Source organism: Mobula hypostoma, chromosome 4 (genome assembly GCF_963921235.1).
Source record: "Mobula hypostoma chromosome 4, sMobHyp1.1, whole genome shotgun sequence".
NCBI lineage: Eukaryota > Metazoa > Chordata > Chondrichthyes > Myliobatiformes > Myliobatidae > Mobula > Mobula hypostoma.
Window position 1 is genome coordinate 5503655 of NC_086100.1, and position 26795 is coordinate 5530449.

At 43.9% G+C, this 26795-nt stretch overlaps 1 pseudogene; it reads right to left on the minus strand.

Moving 5' to 3' along the window:
* The window catches only part of LOC134345053 (deleted in malignant brain tumors 1 protein-like), a 126330-nt pseudogene that overhangs the window by 25779 nt on the left and 73756 nt on the right, over window positions 1-26795 (minus strand).

Sequence of the window (26795 nt, forward strand, 5' to 3'; positions counted from 1 at the left end):
TTCTCTCTCCCTCCTATTTTTTTTAAGTGGGGTTACATTAGCCACCCTCCAATCCTCAGGAACTAATCCAGAATCTAAAGAGTTTTGAAAAATTATCACTATTCCATCCACTATTTTTTGGCTACTTCCTTAAGCACTCCAGGATGCACACCATCTAGCCCTGGGGATTTATCTGCCTTTAATCCCTTCAATTTAGCTAACACCACTTCCCTACTAACATGTATTTCCCTCAGTTCCTCCATCTCACTGGACACTCGGTCCCCTGCTATTTCTGGAAGAGTATTTTCGTCCTCCTTAGTGAAGACAGAACCAAAGTAGTTATTTAATTGGTCTGCCATGTCCTTGTTCCCCATGATCAATTCATCTGTTTCTGACTGTAAGGGACCTACATTTGTCTTTAAGAATTTTTTTTCACATATCTATAAAAGCTTTTACAGTCAGTTTTTATGTTCCCTTCCAGCTTTCTCTCATAATCTTTTTTTTCCCTTTCCTAATTAAGCCCTTTTGTCCCCCTCTGCTGGACTCTGCATTTCTCCCAGTTTTCAGGTGTGCCGCTTTTTCAGGCTAATTTGTATGTTTCTTCTTTGGAATTGATACTATCCCTCATTTCCCATGTAGCCAGTACGCTCGTTCAAATTTCACCTCTCTGCATTTGATTGATTCCATTTTAATTATTTTGGATATTTTTTTGTTGAAATGTCCTTGCGTCTGGTTCTAAGACCATGTATTATTTCGCTCTCTTCTGATAAGACTATGGTGTGGTAAAATTTTATCGAACTTACTTTCCATGTGTTCATTTTGGTAGTCATGCAGATAACCGACCAGACAATATTCTAATTTATCTGCTGAGCTGATGGATTGCGAATCTCCTGATGAAAGAAAAACCCGCACTTAATATAAAATAATTCACTCACACTGAAAGATAACTGATGCATACTGTTTCAGTACAATTACCGACTGCAGGCCCAGTCTCCTGAATCGCGATCTCCTCATAAAACGGCTCAGGAAACTTGTGTGTAGAATGCTGTGACTTCTTATCGTCTGAAATACCAGAAATACCAGAAATGGGAAATTTATCTGGTGAACAAGACGGACAGATATTTCACCTGTTATTGTCCTCTTTTTCTTTACACTCAGCACCGGGAGAGGGGGAGAGGGGGGAGAGAGAGAGAGAGAGAGAGAGTGAGAGAGAGAGAGACCATAAGACAAAGGAGTAGAAGTAGTCCATTCGGCCCATCGAGTCTGCTCAGCCATTTTATCATGAGCTGATCCATTCTCCTACTTAGTCCCACTCCCTCGCCTTCTCACCATAACCTTTGATGCCCTGGCTACTGAGATACCTATCAATCTCTGCCTTAAATACACCCAATGACTTGGCCTCCACTGCTGCCCGTGGCAACAAATTCCATAGATTCACCACCCTCTGGCTAAAAAAAATTATATGCTTTTCTGTTCTGAATAAGCGGTCTTCAATCCTTAAGTCATGCCCTCTCGAACTAGAGTCCCCCATCATAGGAAACAACTTTGCCACATCCACTCTGTCCATGCCTTTCAACATTCGAAATGTTTCTATGAGGTCTCCCCTCATTCTTCTGAACTCCAAGGAATACAGCCCAAGAGCGGACAAACGTTCCTCATATGTTAACCCTCTCACTCCTGGAATCACTCTAGAGAATCTTCTCTGTACCCTTTCCAACATCAGCACATCCTTTCTTAAATAAGAAAACCAAAACTGCCCACACAGAGAGAGAGAGAGGCGGGAGGGGGGCATTCTTCGCAATCCTCCTTTGTGTAACATAATTAACAATGAAACCAGATACATCGTCTGTGCCTTCATCAAATTCATCTGCATCAGTTCCAAAGTACAGGATCCGCTCTCAGTGAACCAACAATGCTTACATCATCTACACCACACTGCAATATGTGTCTGTACTAACTGCTCTCTGTTAATCAGACAATCTTCAACATACAGCAGTATGCACAATTGTCTGCTAAACATTGGGTAAGCGGACTAGTGTTTTCTCTCTGTACAGAAGGACGATAAGAAGTGGTTTGTTGGAATCAATCAAAATAGTAAGAGGCATTGATCAAGTGGATATAATGAGTATTTATCCCAGAGCAGAAATGGAAAAATATGAGAGAGCATAATTTTAAGGTGATTGGAGGGAAGTATAGGGCAGAAGTTTTTTTTTACACAGAGCGGCGGGTGATACGTTTTGAGACGGGTGGTGTTGGCGACAGATACACGAGGAACACTTACAAAACAATTAGATAAACGTACAGGAGATAGAAAAAATGGCGGGCTCTGTGGCGGGATGGGGTATAACGAAATTAGAGTAAGTTAAATTGTCGGCACAACATCGGACGCAGAAGGGCCTGTACTGCTCCGTAATGCTATGAGTTCAGTAATAATGTCATCCCAATTCCCAGGATGTGTTTCTTTCTGCAACAACCTCCGCGTTACTTCCATGTGCTGTTTCTTCCGTCCATCCAGCGAGCAGATAAGCCTGACAACATCATTTCGCCTTACATACGCTGCATTCAACAGTACCCTCCAAGCTGCGTTGTAGCGCCAACTTGTATTTTCTAGCTCATCTTACCAAGGAAAAATACATTTACAATCCACGCCTAAATAGTAGAGACCTGAGTATTCTAGACAGCCATTTAGAGTCTATTTATGTGTTTATGTACTCTCAATTCTTTGAACATACCACATAGCAAGGCATCAACATGATGAATGTTAAATTTGTTCACAGCAATTCATCAAAGCTTATGTAAGTAGATTTACCAACCATTCTGGAACTGTCTTCGTTGGCTTTTGATCAGGTAGAGAGAAACGATGACCAGAACAGAACCAAGAATGAGAGGGATGGCGTAAATGAAGGCTCTCAGATTATTAAACGTAGCAGTCTGTGGCTGGTGATCTGAAAGAAAGAAGTCAAACAAATTTAAACAGATTTTGTCAAGAGCAGCACGAAAGCGCATAGCAAAATCGTTTCAATTCCATTGCTGTCTGAAAGTAGATTCTCCCTACTCCTCCTGACAGCGTGGGTTTTCTCCGCCTTTCCAAAGATGCAGAGGTTATAGGTGAATTGGTCACCTGACTGTAATTGGGCGGCGTGGTCTTCTTGGGCCAGAAATGCCTGTGACTGTACTGTATCTCCTAGTAAATGAATATTGCAGAGCATGTATCTAATTAAATCACGGATTCAGCCATCAGAGCAGACAAAATTTGTCAGTCTGCATTATGTGACATTTCCATGCGTTTGTCAAGGTTTGATATTAATTCTGACCTGGCCTGGCTAAACAAGGAGCTTGGACCCGGTGGGAAAGTGTTGAACAACGAAACCTATCTTGGAATGTTCTGTGGCAGATGGAACCGCTCCGCATTTCTTTTTTATGCAGAGCAGCGTACGATCTGCTCCCAACACCTGCCATCCTCAGCACATGGTATGAAGATAAGACAAACAACAGAAATTCTGCAGATGCTGGAAATTCAAGCAACACACATCAAAGTTGCTGGTGAACGCAGCAGGCCAGGCAGCATCTGTAGGAAGAGGTGCAGTCGACGTTTCAGGCCGAGACCCTTCGTCAGGACTAACTGAAGGAAGAGTGAGTAAGGGATTTGAAGATAAGACAGACAGGTGTGCTGCTTGTGGCGAGAAGGGAACACTTCAACATATCTTGAGTGCATGCAGAGACAGTCTCTCCAGCGGCATGTACACTTGGAGACATAACAACGTTAAAGTTGTAACAGAAGCGGTTGAGCAGAGAGTACTGCAGCACAACTTATCTCATGCCCCATGCTGCACAGAACATCGTATATCATTTGTGAAAGAAGGCTCCAAGTCAAGAGTGTACAGCATAGGCTCATGATCAAGATTACTTTCTTCAGCCAATGATTGGTGTTTCAAGGCTGACCTGGACGGGAAAGGCAGTTTCCAGGAGCAATTAGCTTTCACATTGCGTCCAGATATAATCATATGGTCTGACACCAGTAGAGAAGCGCTTATTGGTGAACTCACAGTCCCCTGGGAAGACAACATCGATGAACCCCATGAGCGCAAGTTAACCAAGTATGCAGAGTTAAGATCAGAGTGCAGAGACAGAGGGTGGAAGGTCTCATGCTATCCATTCGAAGTAGGCTGCCGTGGGTTTATTGCGTTCACTGTCCAGAAGTGGCTGCGTGACCATGGCTTCACTAGTAGAGAGATCAATTCAACCAGCAGGGCTGTCGCTGAGGCAGCAGAGAAAGAATCAGCATGGGTGTGGACCAAGTATGTCCAGAGGGGCAGATAGTCAGTGTATACATATCTTGCAAACCCTTTCGTAGTTGCATAGACACCTGAAGAGTAGACTATCTGTTGGATGGAAGTGACCAACAACTCTGATAGAGGCAGATGCCAAGTTTTTTTAAGCTGACCAGTGGGAGGTGGTGCTTTAGCACAGCTGGCCCACCACCTCGAGGGAATCTTGATCACAAGCGGGCCGAAACTCCTGAAGACAGGTGGCAGATCAGCTGATGATCCTACTGGTGATAGCACAGGACAGTTAACATCTTAGTCCACGTGTATGTCGTAACTCTTTTGTTCTGGACACCAGTGACTACCAGGAATAGTCTGCTTGGCAACCGGGAATAGTCCGGTGACAGCGTGGAGAGACAGCATACAGCCTGGAAAGACTGGCACCAGGGGTGTCAGGATTGGCAGCCCGGGCACCAGCTCAGAAGAGCACCCACATCTTGAAGCTTCTAGTTTACGGGGAGGTACATGCCCCCGGGGTCCTCCGAGAGGGAGAGAGAATGCTGGACCCAATCGGGCGGATACAGTTAATTACAGGGAACGACTACGACCAAGAGCTAGGATAAGAGGCTCTGAGTGTCCAGTGTGTTGGTGTGGGAGAGCGTTTTCCAGAATTAAAGGTTTACGAGTCCACCAAGCAAAGTTGAAGTGCTATTCCATCCCAGTGGATGAAGATGAGATTTCTTCACCAAGCACAGATGATGTGGTCTTTTCAACCACTGATTCACAAGCCACAGCGATTCGCTCTGGAGAGCGTCATCATACTCCAGGTCAGACGAGAGATAACCCAGGTCAGGTTTCAGACCACAGTACCCAGGTAGATCCTTCGCATGATGGCGGTGATGAGGAGGTAGAGAAGAAGAGGAAGGTCAAGTGGCCAGCAATGGCAGATGAGAACGCTTGGCGTGTATTTGATGAGGATGTCTGTATGATATTGGAGAACACTCTCAGTGGAACGTCAAAGAGAAAGTTGGAAGTGATGGGCGATATGATTTACGATGTTGGAAAGTACAGGTTTGGTTTGGTTGAGCTAAAGAAAACAAAGCCTACACAGCAACCAAGCAGACGCCAGAAGAATATTAGTAGGTTGAGGAGAGAGCTTAGATTGTTGAGACAGAGGTGGAAGGTAGCAAGTGAGGGTGACAAGCCAGGGCTTGCAGATCTCCGAGAGCATTTTTGAATAAAGTTAGCATCACTCCGTCGTGCAGAGTCACAACGTAAAAAGAGAAAGAAGAGAGAGAAGGCAAGAAAGTCGTTCTTTGAGAACCCTCACGAGTTCAGAAAGAAACTGTTTGAACAAAGTAAGAGCGACCAGCTTTACATCTCTCAACAAGAACTTGAGCACCACCTGGCAAGCACTTACTCTAACGAACAGCAGGAGGCTCCTTTGCTTGACATTTCAGGGCTTGTGAAACCTACCAAGCCAGGAGTGAAGTTCGATCTGTCAGAACACAAACTGGCAGAAATCAAACGGTTCATCAGAAAGGCAAGGTCAGGCTCAGTGCCAGGACCTAATGGAGTGCCGTATAAGGTGTTCATGAAGTGTGAACAGCTGAGGAAATACTTGTGGACATTGTTAAAGGTGGTGTGGAGACAAGATGTTGTTCCTTTGTCATGGAGTGAGGCTGAAGGAGTATACATCCCGAAGGAAGAGAATTCTTCTACATTGAATCAGTTCCGACCAATATCACTCCTGAATGTAGAGGGGAAGATTACGTTTGGCATTCTGGCAGAAAGAATATCTTCGTTTGTGATTGAAAATTGATTAGTAAATACATCTGTGCAGAAGGCAGGAATACCAGGCTTCCCAAGATACCTTGAACATTCCGGTATGATATGGCATAACATCCAAGAGTCAAAAAGGTTGAGAAGAAATCTGGCTGTAGTTTGGATTGATCTGGCCAATGCATATGGTTCTGTTCCCCATTTCCTGATTGAGTTTGCCATGGAATTCCTATGGATTCCTGCTAAGGTGAAGAACTTTGTTATGCAGTACTACAACGATTTCCGGATGGGGTTTTCCACTCAGCAGTTTACAACTAGGTGGCAGAGCTTGGATGTTGGAATCCCAATGGGATGTGTAATTTCACCCATCCTTTTTGTGTTAGCCATGGAGGCTATTGTGAGGGCTACAGAATCAGTGAGACCAGGTGTCGCATTTGATGGCGGAGAGGAGATACCACCAATACGAGCGTTCATGGATGATCTTACCCGTTTGGGTCCCAGCACGGAGGCAGTGGAAAATGTACTATCTAGACTCAAGGAGCTAATGGATTAGAGAAGAATAAAGTTCAAGACCAAGAAGTCGAGGAACCTTGTTCTTAGGAGAGGAAAGCTGGTTGACTTTAATTTCACCGTTTGTGGAGAGGAGATTCTATCTATTCAGGTCAACGAGTTAAGAGCCTCAGGCGATGGTACGCAGAGGAGCTGAGAGACAGCAAGAGGGTTCAAGAGAAGGAGAACAGATCAGCAGAGGTCTGATGTCTGTTGACAAGTGTGGCTTGCCTGGCAAGTTGAAGTTGTGATGATTGCAGTACGGACTAATGCCACGGATAATGTGGCCACTAACTGTCTATGAAGTGGCAATGTCCCATGTTGAGGCAATGGAACGGAAGATCAACGAGTATGTGAAGAAGTGGCTTGGAGTACCGAGCAGCCTCACCAATGTTGCAATCCACAGTAGCCAGACAAAGCTTACCATCCCAGTGCAATCCCTTGTCAAGGAGGTCAAGGTAGCCAAGGTAAGATCATTCTTGATGCTTTGAGACTCAAAAGTCCCTGTCATCAAGAACACCCAGCCGGATGTGAGATCAGGCAGGAAGTGGTCAGCCCGTGTAGCAGTTGATGAGGCACAGTCCAGATTGAAGCACAAGGAGACGGTTGGGGATCCAGCTAGGCCGCCAGGGACTTGGATGGACAACCCACAAGTGGTGGTCATCTTCTACAGGTAAGGAGCGCCGTGAGCTTGTAACACAAGAAATACGAGAGGTAGAAAAGGAGAAGAGGTTAACTAAAATAGCCGGCCTGGCCAAACAAGGGGCTTGGACCCGGTGGGAAAGTGTTGAACAGCGACACCTATCTTGGAATGTTCTGTGGCAGATGGAACCGCTCTGCATTTCTTTTTTATGCAGAGCAGCGTACGATCTGCTCCCAACACCTGTCAACCTCAGTACCTGGTATGAAGATAAGACAGACAGCTGTGCTGTTTGTGGCGAGAAGGGAACAATTCAACATATCTTGAGTGCATGCAGAGTCAATCTTTCCAGCGGCATGTACTCCTGAAGCCATAACAACATTCTCAAAGTTGTAACGAAAGCGGTTGAGCAGAGAGTACTGCAGCACAACGTATCTCAGGCGCCATGCTGCACATCATTTGTGAAAGAAGGCTCCAAGTCAAGGGTGTACAGCATAGCCTCACAATCAAGCATACTTCCTTCAGCCAATGATTGGTGTGTCAAGGCTGACCTGGACGGGAAAGGCAGTTTCCCGGAGCAATTAGCTTTCACAACATTGCGTCCAGATATAATCATATGGTCTGACACCAGTAGAGAAGCGGTTATTGGTGAACCCACAGTCCCCTGGGAAGACAACATCGATGAAGCCCATGAGCGCAAGTTAACCAAGTATGCAGAGTTAAGATCATAGTGCAGAGACAGAGGGTGGAAGTCTCATGGTATCCATTCGAAGTAGGCTGTCGTGGGTTTATTGCGTTCACTGTCCAGAAGTGGCTGCGTGACCTTGGCTTCACTAGTAGAGAGATCAAGTCAACCCGCCGGGCTGTCGCTGAGGCAGCAGAGAGAGGATCAGCATGAGTGTGGACCAAGTATGTTCAGAGGGGCAGATAGTCAGTGTATACATATCTTGCAAACCCTTTCGTAGTTGCACAGACACCTAAAGAGTAGACTATCTGTTGGATGGAAGTAACCAACAACTCTGATAGAGGCAGATGCCAAGTTTTTTAAGCTGACCAGCGGGAAGTGGTGCTTTAGTACTGCTGGCCCACCATCTCGAGGGAGTCTTGATCATAAGCGGGCCGATACTCCTGAAGACAAGTGGCAGATCAACTGATGATTCCACTGGTGATAGCACAGGACAGTTAACATCTTAGTCCACGTGTATTTTGTAACTCTGAACATTATGATATTAAACGTAAACTGAGAAGTACTGTTCATTGCAGATAAAGGTATATAAATGCTAATCTCAGCCAGGCTTGTTGCCGGAATGTTGAAGTTGTCTGAAGGTTTCAATTTGAATACCAGCATCGACACAGGAGTGCAAATAGTGTATAAATTTTTAGGAGGTAAGAAGTTTGAATGTTGGATGTCAAACATGGGCTCCAAGGGAAATAAATGGTCAAATAAAAAATACAGATATGCAGAGGAAGATAATTGTGTTCAATATATATGTAGAACGGCACAAGCAGCTGAGGACTAGGACAACTAAAGTTGGAAAGTTTGATTTTGTGATACCCATTCGAAGATATCAGTGTTTCTTATTAGTTTGTGTTACAGAGGTAGAGATGTAACGAGAAAGTAAGTGGAATTAACGAAAAGTAACAACATAATTTGATTACTGACCAGAACATATCACACCGACGGTTTCTTTGTGCCCACAGTCATGACGATGCAATGCAGAAAAATGGCAATCCGACAGAAAATTCTCACTCCCTTTGCATTTGACCTCGTCCACCCAAATACTGCCGTTTCCAAGGGGGAATAGCATCCCCGCGGAAGCCAGGACTGGATCTCCACAGTTTAATTGGCGACAGACGACAGCAGCATCGTGTCTGTCCCATGAATCGTCACAGACCGTTCCCCACGTCCCACTGAAGAAAACTTCAATTCTTCCCGAGCAATTATCGAACCCCGCCACGAGCCGCAGGTCTGAAACAAAAGACGCACAAGTTCTTATTTGAGAACTAACTTGAACTGGAAGTCTTATGTCCTCACTTCTCGCTCTCAACCTATTCCGCTGAGTCACGTGTTTAATGTTTTGGGATGCTAATTTTTCATGGATGCATTCGGAAAATAAAGTGAATGATCAACACGTTTGACAGAATAAGTTGATCCACTCTGACAATATTTTCATTGGTTATATAAGTGTAATCAATCTTCTTGAAAACAAATATGCATACAGGTATGTAATATCTTATATTGCCCTCTCACGCTGGAATTCAGAATTAAGCGTAAGATGCAGCAGGATTTGTAATGGCGCCATTATGCTCTTTGCATTTAACGCTGAATTACTGTACTAACAACTGAGCCATACGCCGGTAATGCCAGGCACTCTGTCCTTCTGCAGTTAAACGTGCCGATACTCTCTAAATTTTGTCTATCACCAAGTTTTGATGAAAAAGCCTTTGTTCAATCCCTTCCGACCTATGTTCGTGACACTTCTCACGAACTGATTTTAAGTTCCCTGGCCCCCACCGCTTTATTTTCACCATGGATGTCCAGTCCCTATATACTTCCATCCCCCATCAGGAAGGTCTCAAAGCTCTACGCTTCTTTTTGGATTCCAGACCTAATCAGTTCCCCTCTACCACCACTCTGCTCCGTCTAGCAGAATTAGTCCTTACTCTTAATAATTTCTCCTTTTGCTCCTCCCATTTCCTCCAAACTAAAGGTGTAGCTATGGGCACCCGTATGGGTCCTAGCTATGCCTGCCTTTTTGTTGGGTTTGTGGAACAATCTATGTTCCGTGCCTATTCTGGTATCTGTCCCCCACTTTTCCTTCGCTACATCGACGACTGCATTGGCGCTGCTTCCTGCACGCATGCAGAACTCATTGACTTTATTAACTTTGCCTCCAACTTTCACCCTGCCCTCAAGTTTACCTGGTCCATTTCCGACACCTCCCTCCCCTTTCTAGATCTTTCTGTCTCTGTCTCTGGAGACAGCTTATCCACTGATGTCTACTATAAGCCTACTGACTCTCACAGCTATCTGGACTATTCCTCTTCTCACCCTGTCTCTTGCAAAAACGCCATCCCCTTCTCGCAATTCCTCCGTCTCCGCCGCATCTGCTCTCAGGATGAGGCTTTTCATTCTAGGACGAGGGAGATGTCTTCATTTTTTAAAGAAAGGGGCTTCCCTTCCTCCACTATCAACTCTGCTCTTAAACGCATCTCCCCCATTTCACGTACATCTGCTCTCACTCCATCCTCCCACCACCCCACTAGGAATAGGGTTCCCCTGGTCCTCACCTACCACCCCACCAGCCTCCGGGTCCAACATATTATTCTCCGTAACTTCCGCCACCTCCAACGGGATCCCACCACTAAGCATATCTTTCCCTCCCCCCCTCTCTCTGCATTCCGCAGGGATCGCTCCCTACACAACTCCCTTGTCCATTCGTCCCCCCCATCCCTCCCCACTGATCTCCCTCCTGGCACTTATCCGTGTAAGCGGAACAAGTGCTACACATGCCCTTACACTTCCTCCCTTACCACCATTCAGGGCCCCAAACAGTCCTTCCAGGTGAGGCATCACTTCACCTGTGAGTCGACTGGGGTGATATACTGCGTCCGGTGCTCCCGATGTGGCCTTTTATACATTGGTGAGACCCGACGCAGACTGGGAGACCGCTTTGCTGAACATCTACGCTCTGTCCGCCAGAGAAAGCAGGATCTCCCAGTGGCCACACATTTTAATTCCACATCCCAGTCCCATTCTGACATGTCTATCCACGGCCTCCTCCACTGTAAAGATGAAGCCACACTCAGGTTGGAGGAACAACACCTTATATTCCGTATGGGTAGCCTCCAACCTGATGGCATGAACATTGATTTCTCTATCTTCCGCTAGGCCCCACCTCCCCCTCGCACCCCATCTGTTACTCTTTTTTATGCACACATTCTTTCGCTCACTCTCCTTTTTCTCCCTCTGTCCCTCTGAATATACCTCTTGCCCATCCTCTGGGTCACCCCCCCCCCCCCCCCGTCTTTCTCCCCGGACCTCCTGTCCCATGATCCTCTCGTATCCCCTTTTGCCTATCACTTGTCCAGCTCTCGGCTCCATCCCTCCCCCTCCTGTCTTCTCCTATCATTTTGGATCTCCCCCTCCCCCTCCAGCTTTCAAATCCCTTACTCACTCTTCCTTCAGTTAGTCCTGACGAAGGGTCTCGGCCTGAAACGTCGACTGCGCCTCTTCCTATAGATGCTGCCTGGCCTGCTGCGTTCACCAGCAACTTTGATGTGTGTAGCAAGATTGTTCCATTGCTTTGCTATAGCAGCGAATTGGTTCATTTCATGGCCCACATTGTACTTAAATGTTCCCTTGAACTGACATGACAAAAGGGAAGTGACCATGGAAAAGTGAATTTGAGGGAGGAAAAGTCTGAATCCTTCTGAGACAAGCATCAAAGAAAACGCCGTAAAACAAGAAGGAAGAACAAAAACAACGTATACATGTCGCCTATTTTGAATAATTAAAATATCAGTAATTACCGGAGGATTTTGGAAATGGCTCGATTATCTTCTCCTTCCTGAACTCCTCAGTTAGTGATTTCGATGGCCATATTTCTGTAAAATAAATTCAACTCATTATTACAGTGAAATATTCCAAATACAGGTCATTACGTATATAGTAATTGATATAATTAAGGTAGAAATTTATACCCTAGAATGAAGAAGAATGAGGCGAGGTTTGTTAAAAATATTCACCATTCTAGGTGGTTTCGATAGGATACATTCACGAAAGCTTTTCCTACTGAAGTTTGGGGAGACTAGATCGCGTGGTCATGGTTTATGGGTAAAAGCTGAAGTCTTTAAGGGAAACATAAGGGGATATTACTTCACTCAGAGTCTGGTGAGAGGTTCTAACGACCTGCCTGCGGAACGATTGGAAACAGATATATTTCAACGTTTAAGATAAATTTGGATAGGTCCGTGGATGGGAGGAAAATGAAAAGCTATGACGCTCTAGGCAGATTAACAGCTCCGCGCGGGTAGGTTGACTGAAAGGCCTGTTTCGCTGTCTGTAACAATATGACGATATAAATACCTGAACAAATTATCCCAACATCCTCCTCGTGTTTGCAGTTGTGCTGGCCCCATGATGAAGATGGGCATTGCCATAAAAGTGAGTCGACAAACCGACATCTCACGTCATCCAGCCAGATCGGTCCAGCCCCTTTTCCAAATGCAGCGTTGATTTCTATTAATTTTGCCGAGCAGCAGTTGAGCTGGGAGCAAACGACTTGTGCATTCTCCATGCCAAAAGAATCAGAGCAAACTGTTCCCCATGTTCCGTTAAAGAAAACCTCAAGTCTGCCCTGGCAGGGATTCTCCCCATTTGCCAACCTTATCTCCCTGTGATTTGAAGAACAAAGTATAAACTTCATTATTGATTATAGCTTCATGCTAATAATTAATTGTGATGCGGGTATATGGTGATCAGAGATGTGCAGCACCTCTGATGATGGGGATTATGGTGTCAAAACTCCCCTTTGGACACTCAGCTTTCACCAATGACTCGAAGTAGCTGTTTGCATGCGACACCGACCACACATTGGTTCACTGCTTCCACAGGCAAGCTAAACCAGGCGGGGGGACGGCGGGACCCGTATTGCAGAGAGATGTTCACATGCCTGAGCTAGCATGAGAAGACAGCTCCGGCAGAGTGGACGTAAACGATCTACAGTGAGATCCAACGGACAGGAAGGGTGCAATGTTCGATTCAAAACCAGTGTATTATGCCTGAACTATGGGATGAGGGAGGATCTGGCTTGTGTAGACTGGGAGCACGGGCTATATTGTGACATGGTCAAGGAACAGTACGTTTTTTATGTTTGGTCTGTACTGCTACCGTAAATCAAAAGATTTCACGTCAATAGCATTGGAGAGAGACAGGAACAGACAAGTTAGAAAAGCGATTAATTGGAGTGCGGGGAATGATGATGCTATCAAGCAGGAAATTGAAACCTTAAATTCTGAACAGATTTTCCCAGGGAAAAGTACAGGGAAATGTGGCTAATGTTCAGGGGATATTTGTGTGGAGTTCTGCATATGAACGTTCCAATGAAACAGGGAAGTTATGGTACGGAAAAGGAACCGTGGTGTACAAAGTCTGTAATAAATCTAGTCAAGAAAAAGAATATAAGCTCACGAAAGGTTCAGAGAGCAAGGTAATGGAGAGATCTAGGAGATTATAAGGCTAACAGGAAGGAGCTTAAAAAGGAATTTAGGAGAGCCAGAAAGGGCCATGAGAATGCCTTGGCGGGCAGGATTAAAGAAATCCCCAAGGCATTCCACAAGTATGTGCAGAACAAGAAGATAAGATATGAAAGAATACGACCTATCCAGTGTGCAAGTGGGAAAGTGTGTATGCAACCGGACGAAATGGCATAGGTACTAAATGAACAGTATTCACTATGCAACAGGATCTTGGTGATTGTGGTGTTGAATTGCAGCGGACTGAAAGGCTTGAACACGCAGATGTTAAGAAAGAGGATGTGTTGGGGCTTTTGGAAAGCATCAAGTTGGGTAAGTCGCCGGGACGGGATCAGACGTATCCCAGGCTACTGTGGGAGGCGAAGGAGGAGATTGCTGAGCCTCTGGCGATGATTTTTGTATCACCAATGGGAACGGCACGGGTTCCAGGGGATTGTAGGGTTGCGGATGTTGTTCCTTCATTTAAGAAAGGGAGTAGAGATAGCCCAGGAAAATATAGACCAGTGAGTCTTACTTCAGTGGTTGGTAAGTTGATGGAGAATATCCGGAGAGGCAGGATTTATGAACATTTGTAGAGGTATAATAGAGCAATACATTTGATAAGGTACACCATGCAAAGCTTATTGAGAAAGTAAGAAGGCATACGATCCAAGGGGAGATTGCTTTCTTGATACAGAACTGGCTTGCCCACGGAAGGCAAAGAGTAGCTGTAGATGGGTCATACTCTGCATGGAGGTCGGTGACCAGTGGTGTGCTTCAGGAATATGTTCTGGGATCCTTACTGTTTGCGATTTTTATAAATTACCTGTATGAAGAAGTGGATGGATGGATTAGTAAGTTTCCTGATGACACAAATTTTGGAGGTGTTTGAGGATTGTGTGGAGGGCTGTCAGAGGTTACAGCGGGACATTGATAGGATGCAAAACTGGTCTGAGAAGTGACAGATGGCGTTCAAACCAGATAAGTGTGAGGTGGTTCATTTTGGTAGGTCAAATATGATGGCAGAATATAGTATTAATGGTAAGACTCTTGGCAGTGTGGAGGATCAGAGGGATCTTCAGGTCCGAGTCCATCGGACGCTCAAAGAAGCGGCGCTGTTGCCTCTGTGGTTATGAAGGCATACGGTGTATTGGCCTTCATTAATCGAGGAATTGAATTTGGGAGCCGAGAGGTATTATAGCTGCTATATAGGACCCTAGTCAGACCACACTTGTAGTACCGTGCTCAGTTCTGGTCGCCTCACTACTGGTACGATGTGGAAGCCATAGAAAGGGTGCAGAGGAGATTTACAAGGATGTTGCCTGGATTGGGGAGCATGCCTTATGAAAGGAGTTTGAGTGAACTCGGCCTTTTCTGCCTGGAGTGACGGAGAATCAGAGGTGACCTGATGCAGATGTATAAGATGATGAGAGGCATTGATCGTGTGGCTATCAGAGGCTTTTTACCAGTGCTGAAATGGTTGTCACAAGAGAACTTAGTTTTAAAGTGCTGGGGAGTAGATACAGAGGAGATGTCAGGGGTAAGTATTTTACTCAGAGAGTGGTGAGTATGTGGAATAGGCTGCCGGCAACCGTGGTGGAGACGGATACGATAGGGTCTTTTAAGAGACCTTTGGATAAGTACATGGAGCTTAGAGAAATAGAGAGCTATGGGAAAGCCTAGTTATTTCTAAGTTAGGGTCATGTTCTGCTTAACTATGTGGACCGATGTGCTTGTATTGTGATGTAGGGTTTCTATGTCTCTATGTTTCTATCCAACGGCCAGGAGGGGTGCAATAGTTCGATTCAAAACGGGTATATTGTACCTGAACAATGTGATGAAGCAGAAGTTGGCTCATGTAGACTAGGAACACAGGCTATATGGTGAGATGGTTAAGGAACAGTGAAAAACTTTCAAAGGGGTTTTCACGGTGCTCAAAAAAGTATATTCCACTGAAAAACAGGGATAGTAAGCATGGGGAGAGCAAGCCCTGGATAACTAAGGAAATAAAAGAAGGAATCAAAGTAGATGCTCGTGCATACAAAGTCGTCAAGGCAGATGGGAAACTGGAAATTTGAGAAAAAAAAATTTAAAAAGCAAAGAATCCGGTAGCGAGCAATGAATAAAGGTAAGCTAGATTATGAAAATAAACTAGCACAAAACAAAAATGGATAGTAAAAACTCATATAATAATATCAAGCGAATACGGTGGCTAAAGTGAACGTAGGTCCCTTGGAGGACGAGAAAGGGGAATACATATTGAGTAATGACGAAATGGCATAGGCTTTGAATGACTATTTTGTGTCAGTATTCATGTTGGATGATACGTCTACCATGCCAAAGAGAGATGTTATGGATGCAATGGGAGATGCAGACATTGATACTATAGGTATCACGAAAGGGGTAGTGCTGAGTAAATTTTTGGGCCTGAAGATAGATAAGTCCCTTGGTCTTGATGGATTGCATTCTGAGGCACTGAGAGAAATGGCAGAAGTTAAAGTAAAGGTTTTGGTGAAAATTCTCTGGACTCTGGATAGCTCCTGGCGTATTGGAAGAAGGCGATTGTCACATCACTGTTCAAATAGGAATGTAGGCTAAAGGCCGGTAACTATAGGCCAATTAGGTAAACATCTGTAGTTGGAGAAATGCTTGAAAATATCATTAAAGAAGATATAGAGTGGCATCTGGAAAGAAATGGATCCATCAGGCAGACACAACATGGATTCAGAAAAGGCAGGTCCTCTTTGAGGATATAACGAACGCAGTGGATAGAGGGGAACAGATGGGCATTATTTATTTGGATTTCCAGAAGGCTTTTGATAAGGTGCCACATAAAAGACTTATCCAGATGATACAGATGCATAGAGTTGGAGGTGATCTTTTAGAATGAATAGAGGATTGGTTAATTAATAGAAAGCAGTCGGATGGGATACATGTGTGTTACTCTGGTTGGTAAACGGTGGAGAGCGATGTGCATCAGGTGCATAGGTCATTATATGCATTAGGGATCCGGAAAAGTGGACCGAGAGTATTGTTACTAAGTTTGCTGATGGTACCATATTGAGCGGAAAAGCAAAGTTTGCAGAAGATACGCAGAATCTGCAGAGACACATAGATAGGTTAAATGAGTGGACATGGGTCTGGCAGATGGCATAAAATGTTGTTAAATGCGAAGTCATCTACTTGAAAAAACGGAAGAGCAGATTATTATTTAGGTGGTGAAATATTGCAGCACGCTGCTGTGCAGAGGGACTTAGGAGTGCTTGTGCATGAATCACAAAAGTTTGGTTTGCAGGAACAGCGGGCTCTCTAGAAGGCAAATGGAATGCTGGCCTTCATTGCTCGAGGGATTGAATTGAAGAGCAGGGAAGTTGTGTTGCGTATTGATGAGGCCACACCTGGAGTAGCGCGTGCAGTTCTGCTCTCCTTACTTAAGGAAGGATATACTGGATGTGGAGGTAGTGCAGAGGAGGTTTACCAGGTTGAAACCAGAGATGAGGGGGTTAGACAATGAGGAGAGATTTGATGCGCCTTGGCCTGTACTCGCTGGAATTCAGAAGAGCAGATCTTACAGAAATATATAAAATTATGAAAGGGATAGAGAGGATAGAGGCAGGAAAGTTGTTTCCACTGGTACGTGATACTAGAACTAGGGTACATAGTCTCAAGATTTAGGGGAGTAGATTTAGGATGGAGATAAGGAGGAACTGCTTTTATCAGAGAGTGATGAATCTGTGGCATTATCTGCCCAGTGAAGCAGTGAAAGCTATCACATTAAGTACGTTAATGACCAGTTGGATAGATCTTTGCATAGCAGAGGAATGAAGGAAAAAATGCAGGTCGGTGGAGATGAATCCATGGCTTGATGAGCCATGATGTTGCTGAATGTCGGAGCAGACTGGACGGGCCAGATGTCCTACCGCTGCTCCTATTTCTTATATTTTTGTGCTCCTATGTTCAAAGGACACGACGAGGCACGGAACTAACAGAGTCGAGAGAATAGAACTGCCCCAGTGCAACGTCTTTTCAACTAAAATAATACTCTGCCGTACAGGTTTCCTGTCAATGTTGGAGACGACGGGCAAAGAACAACCTGAGACGATAACGAGCTTTAATCTCAGAAGCGCAGAAAGGTTTATATTTGTGATTCAAATTTGCAGTCCTTACACCGCCAATTTGTGCAGTGCAATATTTCGGAATCGATGAATCTTAACTGCATAATCTGAATTTTGCTGCGTTTTACTGGACACACTTCCATAAAGTCATAATCTATACTAACAGAACTATAAATAGGAGAAATTCTGTCGAAGCTGGAAATCCAAAGGAACACACATAGAATGCTGGAAGAACTCAGCAGATCAGGAAGCTTCAATGGAACTAGTCAACATTACAGGCCGAGACGTTTGTTCAGGACAAACGTACTTTGCTAGTCTTCTGGAACCATTTCAGAATCTACATATTCTTGAAAGATCATCAATAATGCCTACACGATCTCTTCAGCAACCTCTTTCGGAACACTGGGGTGCACACCATTTGATCCAGGTGACATGTACCGTCTGACGTTTTAGTTACACAAGAACCTCCTCTCAAGTTAATGTTAACTTCACATGCTTCATGACCCGTGATACCTGGAACTTCCACCATAGTGCCAGCGTCTTCCACAGTGAAGACTGATGAAAAATATTTATTCAGTACGTCTCCTATTTTGTTGTCGCCTGTTGCAACTCTACAACATCGTTTACCCGCGGTCTGATATCCAATATCACCTCTCTTTTACACTTTATGCATCTGAAGGAACATCCGAGCCTCTTTAATATTATTGGCCAGCTTATGCTCTTATTCCATGTTTACCTTCTTAATGAATTTTTACTTGCTTTATTTTGGCATTTGAAAGCTTACCAATCCAATAGCTTCCGACTACTTTTTCGTCAATTGTATGCCCTCTCTTTTGCTTTTATGTTGGCTTTCACGTCCCTTGTTAGCCACGGTCGTATCATCTTTTCTTTAGAATACTTGTCTTTGAGATGTATATGTCCAATGCTTTCCGAATTGCTTCCAGAAATTCCTGCCATTGCTGCTCTGACGTCATACCTTCCTGTATTTTATTCCAGTCAATTCTCACCAACTCCTCTCTCATGCCTCTGTAATTCCTTTTACTGTTCTGTAATACTGATACATCTGATTTCAGCTTCCCCTTCGGAAACTACAGGTTGAATTCGATTATATATGATCACTTGCACTAAACGGTTCTTTTACCTTGAGGTCTCAAATCTGTTCTGGTTCATTGCACAACACTCAATCCAGAATACACGATCCTCTAATGGACTCAACTACGATCTGCTGTAAAAAGGAATTTTGTTCGCTCTCCCGAAATCCCCACTGCCAGATGCAGCACCAACCTGATTCCTCGAATCTACCTGCATATTCACTTCCTCCATTACCGTTTTAACATTGTCCTTTTGCCATTCATTTTCTATCTCCGTTGTAATTTGTAAGCCACATCCTTACTGCTGTTCACGGGTCTGTATGCAAATCCCATCAGAACAATTTTCCTTTCCAGTTCATCAGCTTTAGCCACAATGATTCAATACCTTCCGACTCGATGTCACCCCTTTCAAAATATTTGATTTCATATTTAACCAACAGAGTTATGCCGCCTCCTCTGCCTTCCTGCTTGTCTTTTCGATGCAATATGTATCCTTGGACATTATGTTCCCAGCTATAATCGTCCCTCAGCCATGATATAATGTTACTTAAAACATCCCACTTGCCAATCTGCAATTGTGCTGCAAGTTCATCAACGAGGGGTATTTGATATGTTCGTGGCCTGGGGTAGAAGGAGATGAGTTGTTAAGTTCAGGCTTTCTGTATAATCACTCCTACTGTTGAACTGCATGTGCATGTAACGAGAACCGTATAAGTCAGCTCCTTCTACCTTAGGCCACGAACTTATCAATGACCCTTGCTGTGGATACTTTCTCGGAATCCAAGATCCGTATGGTCCACGACCGCTGGACTAAGTGTGTAAATGTAGGAAGGGACGATTTTGAAAAATAAATGTGCTAGGTTTTCTATAATGGAATGCTTCTACTCTAGGCCACGAACTTATCAATCACGTCTCTTACTTCATTCTGTGTACTCCCTGCATTCAAATACAATGTCTGCAGTGCTGCATTCACCCTTTTTAGATTTTGTCCACCACCCAGGTTGCAACACATCCTGGTGACTGCAATTATGCCCTATCAACAGCCTCAGCCTCTCCTGAGCACACCTTGCTCCTATTTACAAACCAGTGACCACTTGCCCCACACTATTATTCGCCTTTCCTTCGATAGGTCTTGCACTGAAATATACGGAGCTCAGGACACTAGTCGCACCATGCTCAGCTTTTTTATTCCTAACTTTGTCTGAGGTCTTTACAACATCTGCCTCCACATCATCTGCACTAACTGTTCCGGCACTGTGACTCCCATCCACCGACACCTCCAGTTTCAACCGCACAATGCAGGATCAACAAACCTTTCCGCTCAGATATTAGTCCCCCTCCAGTTCAGGTGCAAGTTATCCTCTTACACACGTATTAATTTGCATGTTCTTCCGATTTCTGGCCTTACCAGAACATGACACGAGCAGCAATCCTGACATCTCAATCATGGATGTCTGTCCTTTAAATCAGCACCTAACTCCCTGACATCCCTATTGAAAACCTCGTCACTCGCCCTGTCCATGTCATTGGAAACTACATGAACCACGACCTCTGGCAGTTCATCTTCCCACTTAATAATGCTGAGATATCCCAGATCCGGGCACCAGGAGGGAATCTTGTTGCCGCACACATTACCTCCTTTGACGGTAACCTGAAAGCGGAAACGCATATAACTTGATCTGCCGAGTCCTATTACAAAAAAAAAATCCAGCACCGATACGTGCCGATGAAATCTTGTCCCGAAACCACGAACCCTGCTCTATCCTCCGGCAAGAGCAAGTGAGAGGTACATAGAGAGGGGCCTCGCTGAAACGCTGACAGACGATGTCGAATATGCCGCTCACGTCTTCTCTCGAGAGAGAGGATAGAGTAGCATCGTTTCTTTTTAGACTACCACAGAAATCAAAACGAATTTAAGATATATATTTTGTCGTAATATTTCTCGATTTATCTGTAAATACCTCATCGAATCTTTTTTGGCTTTGGTTGAAGTGTCGGTTGTTAATCGATAAGGGATAACAATACGAATTTTATCGATTATCATAGCGAAATTATTTTACACCGGTTTGTCAATGATACACGTCATCATAGTGAGAGAAAATCATCCGCATGTATGCATGCCTTAAGAAACTACTCACCCGAACAGAAAACTCCAGCATCTTCTTTGTGAATGCAATCGTTCTCGCCCCATGGTCTCGCCCGACATTGCCACAAGGCCGAATTATGCGCTGAACACTTGAGGTTGTCCATCCAGATAGGACCTGAGCCTTGGCCAAACCAACTGGATTTCGTGGCATTAACAGCATTTCCACAATTCAGTTCTTTGCAGACAACATGTGCATTTTCTAAAACCCAAGCATCATCGCAGACGGTGCCCCAGATTCCGGTATAATAAACTTCTACCCTTCCGGCACAACGACTGGTACCATTCACCAGCCTTACAGGAATATTATCTGCAGCACAAAATATTATTAATTCAGTGAATTGGCTTTCTGGAAACATCTTCACTAAGGCTTGCGATCAAGCAGACTGATCAAATAATTGAGAAGTGTAACTTCATTACTCTGCTTAATATAAATAGTCAAATCGTTGGCCATTTATAAGAAAGGAGAGGGCTGCGTTATTGGTGCTTGTAATCTTTAAGCTCAAGGTCAAGTTCAATATTTTTTGATTTTGTTTCCAGTACACAATTCAACAGGAGAACGTAATATTTTTTTCTTCGGTTACGATGCAGCGGTAGAAAAAAAAAGCAGTGAGATAAATAGCACAATAGTAAACCTAGAGAAAAAATATAAAATAATGTCTATAATGTGACACAAGGCACAGCACTGTTTGTACGTAAGGTTACACTGACAGAAAATGATAAAACAGTGGGGGCTGATTGTGTCGAGGGGTGTGATGGTGATTGGAGTTATTGATCAGCCTAACTGTTTGGGAAAAGTAACTATGTTTGTGTCTGATGTACCTGCCGTGGAAACTAAGCAGCCTCCTCCAGATGCAAGTGGAGTAAACAGTCTATAAGCAACCACGTTTCACACGTTGTTCCTTGAAGAACTGAAGATGTTTGCGATGGATTGCAGATTTCTCACGTCCATCCAACATTGTTCTGCACTTTTTGAGAGTGCAATCTTTCTTAATCTTCTTTCCAGTCTGTGGTTTATTTTACACAGATTTGATCTGTCAGGAACTCCTGACAGATGTATTTGTTTTGCTCTGATTAGCACTGCGCTTAGAATGTGATTGTGGAATTGAATTAGATCAGTTTGGGTGCCTCACTGTGGCGATTGTCAATCGTATCAATATCTGAACATGTAGCTGTAAGTAAAGATAACTGCAGATTGTGATATATAAATAAGATGTTCTGCAGATGTTGCAAATGAAGTGTAATACAGAAAATTGCTGGTGGAACTCAGAAGGTTAGCAATGATCTTTCCAGGTGTACAGAATGGTCGTTTTGTGTCTAGACCCTTGATCACGACAGCATCATGGAAGGCTAACTGCAACAGTATTAGCCAGATGTTTACATCCCTTGTACGTAAATGGAAACAGGGAATTAAGCGGGATAAAGTGTATTTTGCATCAGTCTTCCCTGAGGAAGACATCAGCAGTATACCGGACACTTGAGGGTGGCAGGGAAGAGAAGTGTGCACAGTCACAATTACGACAGAGAAAGTACTCAGGAAGGTAAATAGTCTAAGGGCAGATAAATCTCCCGGACCGGATGGAATATACCCTCGTGTTCTGAAGGAAGTAGATCTGGTGATTGCGGAAGCATTAGCAATGAACTTTCAAAGGCCGATAGATTCCGGCATGGTTCCGGAGGGCTGGAAGATTGCAAATGTCACTGTGCAATTTATGAAGGAAGCAAGGAAGCAAAGGGAAATTATAGACCTGTTAGCTTGACATCCGTGGTTGGGAAGTTGTTAGAATCGATTGTCAAGGGTGAGATTATGTAGTACCTGGAGGCAGAACTCAGCATGGTTTCCTTAAGGGAAAATCCTGCCTGACAAATCTATTACAATTTTTTGAGGACATTACAAGTAGGCTAGACAAGGGAGAAGCAGTGGATGTTTTATATTTGGATTTTCAGAGGGCCTTTAGCAAGGCGCCACACACGAGGCTGCTTAACAAGATAAGAGCCCATGGAATTACGGCAAAGTTACATAAGTGGATAGGGCGTTGGCTGATTGACAGGGAACAGAGAGTAGGAATAAAAGGATCCCATTCTGTTTGGCTGCCGGTTACCAGTGGTGCTCCACAGGGGGGCGTGCTAGGGTCGCTTCTTTTTACGTTGTACATCAACGATTTGGATTATGGAATAGATAGATGTGTGGCTAAGTTTGCTGACGATACAACGATAGGTGGACGGGCCGGTAGTGTTGAGGAAACAGAGAGATTTGGATAGATTGCAAGAATGGGCAAAGAAGTGGCAAATAAAATACAATGTTGGAAAGTGTATGGTTATACACTTAGGCAGAAAAAAAAACGGACAGACAATTATTTAAATGGGGAGAGAATTCAAAGTTCTGAGATGCAACGGGACTTGGGAATCCTGGTGCAGGATACCCTTAAGGTTAACCTCCAAGTTGAGTCGGTGGTGAAGAAGGCGGATGTAATGTTGGCATTCACTTCCAGAGGAATAGAGTATAGGAGCAGGGATGTGATTTTGAGGCTCTATAAAGCGCTGGTGAGACCTCACTTGTAGTACTGTGGGCAGTTTTGGTCTCCTTACTTAAGAAAGGATGTGCTGACGTTGGAGAGGGTACAGAGAAGGTTCACCAGAATGATTCCGGGAATGAAAGGGATAACATTTAAGGAACATTTGTTCTCTCTTGGACTGTATACCTCGGTGTTTAGAAGAATGGGGGGCTGGGGACCTCATAGAAACATTTCCAGTGTTGAAAGACATAGACAGGATGGACATGGCAAAGTTTTTTCCCATGGTGGGGGAGTCTAGGACGAGAGTGCATGACTTAAGGATTGAAGGCGTCCATTCAGAAGAGTGATGCGAAGATTTTTTTTTCAACCAGAGGGTGGTGAATCTATGGAATTTGTTGCCACAGGCGGCAGTGAAGGCCAAGTCATTGGGTGTATTTAAGGCAGCGATTCATAGCTATCTGAGTAGCTAGAGCATCAAAGGTTATGGAGAAAAGTCGGGGGAGTGGGACTAAATGGGAGAACGGATCAACTCATGATAAAATGGTGGATCATACTCGATGGGCAGAATAGCCGACTTCTGCTCCTTTGTCTTATGGTCTTATGTTCTAAAGTGGTGATAAATTATCCATTCTTATCATAAATCGGTGCGCAGAAAGTCGTATCGTTTGAACTCGATTTCATTGTTCATAAAGCGATCAATAAGCAAATGGTATCCATGGTATCCAATGGTTTCCGTGGAAATTTTATTGAATGTAACAGCGATGAGAAGATATTTTTCGAACATCACAGAAATAAACTAGCCCTCATGTTTCATATTGTAGAATGAAATATTCCAATTGTTCGTTACTTTAAGTCGTTTTTTCCCATTTCTTCCCCTAGAGTATGCATATCTATTTTATCAGGGAGGGGACGAGTTAACCCTGGTGTCCATGGGGTACGCATAGGCTTTCCACAGATGATTCCTGCTGGGGATAATCCAGTTCTAGTCGAGGGTGTAACTCCCTTATGGAACAATGCCAGAGGTAAAACCTTAAGCCAGGTTAGTCCAGTTTCCTGCATAAATTTAGTTAGCTTATTCTTTAAGGTTCCAGTTGCTCGTTCCACTATAGCAGGTGCTCTTGGATGGTGAGCACAGTGAAATAGCTGTTTTATTGCCAGTTCTTTACAGATTTTCTCATTTATCTTAACAATAAAATGAGTTTCATTGTCTGAGCTTATTGATTCAGGTGATTAATAAAGGGGAATCACTTCTTTTAGTATTTTTTTTACAACATTATTATCAGTAGTGGGCGTAGCCTTTGTCTTTCTGCTAAATATATCTACTATTACCAAGTAATATTTACAACAATGTACTCTAGGTAGTTCTATAAAATCAAGTTGTAAACAAGAAAAACGTCCACCAGGAAAGGGGGTGTTTCCAGAACCACAGGGCAACCCTTTCCAGCGTTCGTTTTTTATCACGCTCGCTTTTCAGCTGCTTCCTGGAAATCCGGGCGCCACCAAGATATTAACCATTGCCTCCTTGCCCAAGTGTGTACAATTATTTATATAGTCTATCAAGATAAATAAGAACACAGAGAGAACACAAACCTGTCCCGCAGGGGTCACACATAAATTGGTCTGAGGTTCAAGGTGGTAACCCATTTGGGACAGTAGTTTGCGCTCTCCTTCAGGGGCGTCCCCCTGGATCTTGTATATTTCCCCTATGTTAGATACGTATTTCCCCCATGTTTGGGATACCCGTTTCTAGATTTTCTCTAAAAAGAGCTTGCGGGGTTCCAGAGGGGATTAAAAGTCTGGGGTCCAAGGCTGTCCAAGGCAGCCCTAGCATTGCCCTTAGATATCTCATCAGATTCTCCAGTATGGGCTGCACAACTAATAATAGCCAAAACTCGAGGTAGCTGTAGAGCGGTGAGTAAGTTGTTTACAAAAGTAGCATAACTAATTGGGGGGGGGGGAGGCAGAGGAAGTTTGGAATCCCCCGAATTTCTTTTCCACAGGCTTTTCTTTTTCATTTTCAAATTGCGAACGTTAATCAAAGAGGATTCCACCTTCGGCTTGTACTTTTGGCTCCTCCACTCGAACCCCGCTTTTACCGTTTTACTCAGCAGAGGACTCGAACCCCGCTCTTACGACGGTACTTGAGTGATCCTTAATTAAGTTCTTCAGGAATCCGTCAGACGAATGTATTTTCCGTGCGACTGGCTAGTAAGATCGATCAAGGTGAATCTTACCTTGTGGACCCATCCTTCTCAGGTCGCCGCCGCACAGGTTATCGCTGACGTCGTCTCACTCGTTTGGAGTGCTGGCCGGCTCGCCTTATTGTCAACGGTGATCAACCCGATGTACTGAAACAAGTACCTCAGTTGATTCTCTTCCACCTTTATTAGGAGCAAGCTACGAGAGAGAAATTTCCTTCTGCACTCACAGAGACTCAGCCACAGAAGTCTCTCTCTTCGAAACAGAGAGATACAGTTTATTATATCATCCCTGTCACGAAGGCCTAGCAACAGTGATAGACTGAGATAAAGGCCACTTAATCAAATTAAACAGAGGTAAACGTATTTGACAAAGAATACTTAATCACATTAAGCAGAGGTAAACAGAGAAAAGAGTATAATTTATTCTCACATCCTGCATGTCCTTGTCTGGACACTCAGCATTTATATGTTAGCAGGACAGATTGAACCTTTAACATCTCAATACAAAAGAACAGTCAGATCAATGGCTATTCTAGCTACTCAAATAGAATAGAATTTAATAATTTAGATAAGGGACTCTACCGAAATTAGGAAAGGAATGTAAGGAATGTCTTGCCTTATCTCCACCTTTTGTCGAAACCAAAAGGTGTGAACAGCCAGGAGACATCCTCTTGTCGTTTTTTACTGAGTTTTTAATCCTTATCTTCACTCGGCCATCCTAAACCAAGATGCACAGACTCAACCGTAACCATTATTTACAGCAATCTGAGAATCCCCTTAAAAGTTTATCATCATGACCTCACTACTTGTTTGCCTTATTTCCAAAGACACCATGCCAGTTTGCTTAGTAAATACAGTAAAAAAAATTAAGATCTTCCCTATTTCTTTTGGTTCCATACATAGCCGACCATTCTGATCTTCAAGAGGACCAATTTTATCCCTTACTATCGTTTTGCTCTTAATATACCTGCAGAAACTCTTTGGATTATCCTTCACCTTGACTGCCAAAGTGAACTCATGTCTTCGTGTAGTCCTTCTGATTTCTTCCTGAAGTATTTTTTGAACTTGTTATACTCCTCAAGCACTTTATTTGCCTCCTGTTTCCTATACATGTCATACATCTCTCACTTCTTCTTTATCAGAGTTCCAATATCCCTTGAGAACCAAGGTTCCTTATTAATTTTCACTTGGCCTTTAATCCTGACAGGAACATACAAACTCTGCACTCTCAAAATGTTTCCTTTGAAGGCCTCCCTCTTATCAATCACACCCTTGCT